This window comes from Rhinoraja longicauda, chromosome 34, assembly GCF_053455715.1.
Source record: "Rhinoraja longicauda isolate Sanriku21f chromosome 34, sRhiLon1.1, whole genome shotgun sequence".
Classification (NCBI taxonomy): domain Eukaryota; kingdom Metazoa; phylum Chordata; class Chondrichthyes; order Rajiformes; family Arhynchobatidae; genus Rhinoraja; species Rhinoraja longicauda.
This window is the reverse complement of record NC_135986.1, coordinates 15,302,879-15,308,263: the sequence shown is the minus strand read 5'-3', so window position 1 is coordinate 15,308,263 and position 5,385 is coordinate 15,302,879. Positions and strand designations below refer to the sequence as shown.

At 46.0% G+C, this 5,385-nt stretch overlaps 1 pseudogene; it reads left to right on the top strand.

Annotated features, from left to right (window-relative positions):
* The first annotated feature begins 4,547 nt into the window (after positions 1 to 4,547).
* Positions 4,548 to 4,867, top strand: LOC144609594 (histone H2A-like; annotated as a pseudogene).
* The last annotated feature ends 518 nt before the right edge of the window (positions 4,868 to 5,385 follow it).

Genomic DNA, 5,385 nt, shown 5'->3' with positions numbered 1-5,385 from the left:
CATGATTTACCTTTCATAAATCCATGCTGACTTTGTCCAATGATTTCACCACTTTCCAAATGTGCTGCTATTCCATCTTTAATAACTGACTCTACCATTTTCCCCACTACCGATGTTAGACTAACTGGTCTGTAATTCCCCGTTTTCTCTCTCCCTCCCTTTTTGAAAAGTGGGGTTACATTAGCTACCCTCCAATCCTCAGGAACTACTCCAGAATCTAAAGAGTTTTGAAAAATTATCACTAATGCTTCCACTATTTCTGAGGCTACCTCCTTAAGCACTCTGGGATGCAACCTATCTGGCCCTGGGGATTTATCGGCCTTTAATCCATTCAATTTACCTAACACCACTTCCCGACTAACCTGGATTTCACTCAGTTCCTCCATCTCATTTGACCCCCGGCCCCTGCTATTTCCGGCAGATTATTTATGTCTTCCTTAGTGAAGACAGAACCAAAGCAGTTATTCAATTGGTCTGCCATGTCCTTGTTCCCCATGATCAATTCACCTGTTTCTGACTGCAAGGGACCTATATTTGTTTTAACTAATATTTTTCTCTTCACGTATCTATAAAAGCTTTTGCAGTCAGTTTTTATGTTCCCTGCCAGTTTTCTTTCATAATCTATTTTCCCTTTCCTAATTAAGCCCTTTGTCCTCCTCTGCTGCACTGTGAATTTCACCCAGTCCTCTGGTAGGCTGCTTTTTCTTGCTAATTTGTACGCTTCATCTTTTGTTTTGATACTATTCCTAATCTCCCTTGTTAGCCACGGATGCACTACCTTCCCTGATTTATTATTTTGCCAAACTGGGATGAACAATTGTTGTAGTTCATCCATGCGGTCTTTAAATGCCTTCCATTGCATATCCACCGTCAACCCTTTAAGAATCAATTGCCAGTCTATCTTGGCCAATTCACGTCTCATGCCCTCAAAGTTACCTTTCTTTAAGTTCAGAACCGTTGTTTCTAACTTAACTAAGTCACTCTCCATCCTAATGAAGAACTCAACCATATTATGGTCACTCTTGCCCAAGGGGCCACGCACATCAAGACTGCTAACTAACCCTTCCTCATTACTCAATACCCTGTCTAGAATAGCCTGCTCTCTCGTTGGTTCCTCTACATGTTGGTTTAGAAAACTATCCCGTATACATTCCAAGAAATCCTCTTCCTCAGCACCTCTGCCAATTTGATTCACCCAATCTATATGTAGATTGAAGTCACCCATTATAACTGTTTTACCTTTGTTGCACGCATTTCTAATTTCCTGTTTGATGCCATCCCCAACTCTACTGCTACTGTTAGGTAGCTTGTACACAACTCCCACTAGCGTTTTCTGCCCCTTAGTGTTTTGCAGCTCTACCCATATCGATTCCACATCCTCCAAGCTAATGTCCTTCCTTTCTATTGCGTTAATCTCCTCTCTAACCAGCAACGCTACCCCACCTCCTTTTCCTTTCTGTCTATCCCTCCTGAATATTGAATATCCCTGGATGTTTAGCTCCCAGCCTTGGTCACCCTGGGAGCCATGTCTCCGTAATCCCAACTGTATCATATTCATTAATAACTATCTGCACATTCAACTCATCCACCTTATTACAAATGCTCCTTGTATTGAGACACAAAGCCTTCAGGCTTGTTTTTACAACACTCTTACCCCATACAATTATGTTGAAAAGTGGCCCTTTTTGATTTTTGCCCTGGATTTGTCCACATTTACTTTTCACCTTGCTACCTATTGCTTCTACCCTCATTTGACACCCCTCTGTCTCTCTGCTCATGCTCCCATTCCCCTGCCACATTAGTTTAAATCCTCCCCGACATCACTAGCAAACACTCCCCCAAGGACATTGGTTCCATTCCAGCTCGGGTGCAGACCGACCTGTTTGTACTGGTTCCACCTCCCCCAGAACTGGTTCCAATGTCCTTGAAATTTGAATCCCTCCCTCTTGCCCCATTTTTCAAGCCACGTATTTATCTGAAATATCCTCCTATTTCTACTCTGCCTAGCACGTGGCACTGGTAGTAATCCAGAGATTATTACCTTTGAGGTCCTACTTTTAAGTTTATCTCCTAGCTCCCTAAATTCACCTTGTAGGACCTCATTCCGCTTTTTACCTATATCGTTGGTGCCAATGTGCACCACAACAACTGGCTGCTCACCCTCCCTCTCCAGAATGTTCTGCAGCCGCTCAGAGACATCCCTGACCCTTGCACCAGGGAGGCAACATACCATCCTGGAGTCTCGTTTGCGGCCACAGAAACGCCTATCTATTCCCCTTACAATTGAATCCCCTATTACTATAGCCCTTCCACTCTTTTTCCTCCCCTCTTTTGCCGCAGAGCCACCCACGGTGCCATGAACTTGGCTGCTGCTGCCTTCCCCTGATGAGCCATCTCCCCCAACAGTATCCAACATGGTATATCTGTTTAGGAGGGAGATGACTGCAGGGGACTCCTGCACTACCTGCCTACTGCTACGCTGGCTAGTGGCCACTCGTTTCCTTTCTGTCCACTTATCTTTTACCTACGGTGTGGTCAACTCACTGTACGTGCTATCCACGACCTTCTCAGCATCGTGGATGCTCCAGTATGAATCCAACCGCAGCTCCAACCGTTCAATGCGGTCTGCCAGGAGCTGCAGCTGGACACACTTCCTGCACACGTAGTCATCAGGGACACCGACAATATCCCTGATCTCCCACATGTTGCAGGATGAGCAATCCACGGGGCCGATCTCAACTGCCATGTCTTACCCCCAAATTAAATCAACTCACTCCCACTTAAAAAATCTTAATCCTTTAAAATGTACCTTTACTAAAAAGCACTGTATCCTTAACTCACTGAACCCTTAACTCACTGAACCCTTAACTCACTGAACCCTTACCTCACTGAACCCTTACCTCACTGAACCCTTACCTCACTGAACCCTTACCTCACTGAACCCTTAACTCACTGAACCCTTAACTCACTGAACCCTTAAATCACTGAACCCTTACCTCACTGAACCCTTAACTCACTGAACCCTTAACTCACTGAACCCTTACCTCACTGAACCCTTAACACACTGAACCCTTAACTCAAACCTGGGGTTACTCCCAATCAGCTCCTTCCTCTAGTCCGCTTCCACCAATAAGCGGCTTCCTCCAGACCACTTCTTTTGAAGTGTGATGGAACGTTATTAAACCTCCAACTGGACGCTGTACCAGCCACTCCAACCGCTCCTGGGCCTCTGTGAAAACAAAGCCCCGCGCTCGGTTTTTAAACCCACCGCCCGGACGCTGCACCAGACTACATACACCAGACCTCCCACCATTAACTCCATCTACAGTTCACTCTGCCTCGAAAATGGGGAAAATAATCAAGGACATCCCACCCAAATCATTCCTCCTTTGCCGTGCTCTAGTCCAACAGAAGCTTGAAAGCTGCTGCACCAGACTTGGAAACAGAATTCTCCCCTTCATTAGCAGTTTTCTGAACGGTTATTCTATAAGCTAGGGCACTGTCCGATTCTCCTCTATCCCATTGAGGACAATGTCAAAGGAACCAATGTGCTAAACTGCTAACAGGTTTATTCCTCACTCTGTGTCTTCCCCTTTGCTCTATCTATTGTACGAGTTTGAACTGATTGTCTCATTGTATGGTATAGAAACATAGAAACATAGAAAATAGGTGCAGGAGTAGGCCATTCGGCCCTTCGAGCCTGCACCGCCATTCAATATGATCATGGCTGATCATCCAGCTCAGTAACCTGTACCTGCCTTCTCTCCATACCCCCTGATCCCTTTAGCCACAAGGGCCACATCTAACTCCCTCTTAAATATAGCCAATGAACTGGCCTCAACTACCTTCTGTGGCAGAGAATTCCACAGACTCACCACTCTCTGTGTGAAGAAATGTTTTCTCATCTCGATTTCTGATCCTTTTGGATAGCAAGCAAAACAAAGCTTCTCGCTGTCCTTTGGTAAATGTGACAATAATAAACCTAAACCAAAAGCATCTCTCTCTGTGGAATTAATCCACATTCAGTGTGTACTGTAAGTGGGTCAGGATCGAGTGACTGGGAATGTGGGGAATCCGTGTTCATCACAGATTTACAATGGAGATTTTTAGACTATTGCTTGAATAGTTTTCACTTTAATGGCTTTTTCAAATTTCAGGCCCTTTTGGGGAACAAGGGTTATTTTCTGTACATCCCTTGTTGCTGTCTGATCATTGGAGATAGATGCAGCTGCCTGATTGGGCTATTTCACACAAAGGGTGGTGAGTGTATGGATCGAGCTGCTGGAGGAGGTAGTTGAGCCAGATACTATTGCATTGTTTAAGAAATATTTAGACATGTACATGAATAGGACTGGTTTAGAGGAATATGGGCCAAACACAGGCAGGTGGGACTGTTTCCACACTGTATAACTCTGACTCTATTGTATGTGACCATTGACATTGAATGCTGTACCACCAATTGTAAGAGGCCGACTTTATTCCTCGAGATGCCACAAGAGCGAATGCGAGAAGATGTCCTCATTCTCTGTGCGCAGAAGTTTGTGGAAATGACTGGACGAGGGAAAACTGGCGGCAAAGCCAAGGCCAAGCCTAAATCGCGCTCATCCCAGGCCTGCAGTTCCCGGTGGGCCGTGTTCACAGGCTCCTGAGAAAGGGCAACTATGATGTGCGTGTTGGTGCTGGAGCTGTGTTCGAGTATCTGACGGCTGAAATCCTCAAGCTGGCCGGCAACGCGGCCCGGGACAACAAGAAGAGCCGCATCATCCCCAGACATCTGCAGCTGGCCGTCCGCAACGACGAGGAGCTCAACAAGCTGCTGGGAGGGGTGATCATCGCTCAGGGCGGGGTGCTGCCCAAGAGCAAGTAAATCAGTGAACCATCAATCTAATGACCCAAAGGCTCTTTTCAGAGCCACCCACATTGTCTGTGGAAGGGCTGAGCACTGGCTTTGGAGGGTGGAGGGATTTCCATTTAGTGCAACCAGCTTGTGTATCTGCTGGAGATGAGTCGCCATTCACCCATCTTGCTCTAAATCCTGCAGAATAACCTTTGCTGCCTTGATTTCAACCATCATTTATTCGCACACCAAGAGGTCTGTTTCAGACCGGAAGCCTTCCCAATCCCGATTCCCCACATCATCAGACATTTTGCTAAAAATAAGCAGATTCTCTCTCCCTCGCCTTTGTACTTCCTGGATGAATGGTGGTGAAGCGTCTAATCTCATTGGTGAGAGGAACAGTCCAATCAGAGAGTGATGTCATTCACCAATGAACAAGTGGCAATAATAGCAACACCAAAACATAGTCGTCAGTCCCCAAAATGAGCTGAAGTTTGAAAAGCTCGCCCATGTAGAACATGGCACAGCACAGCACAGGAACAGGCCCT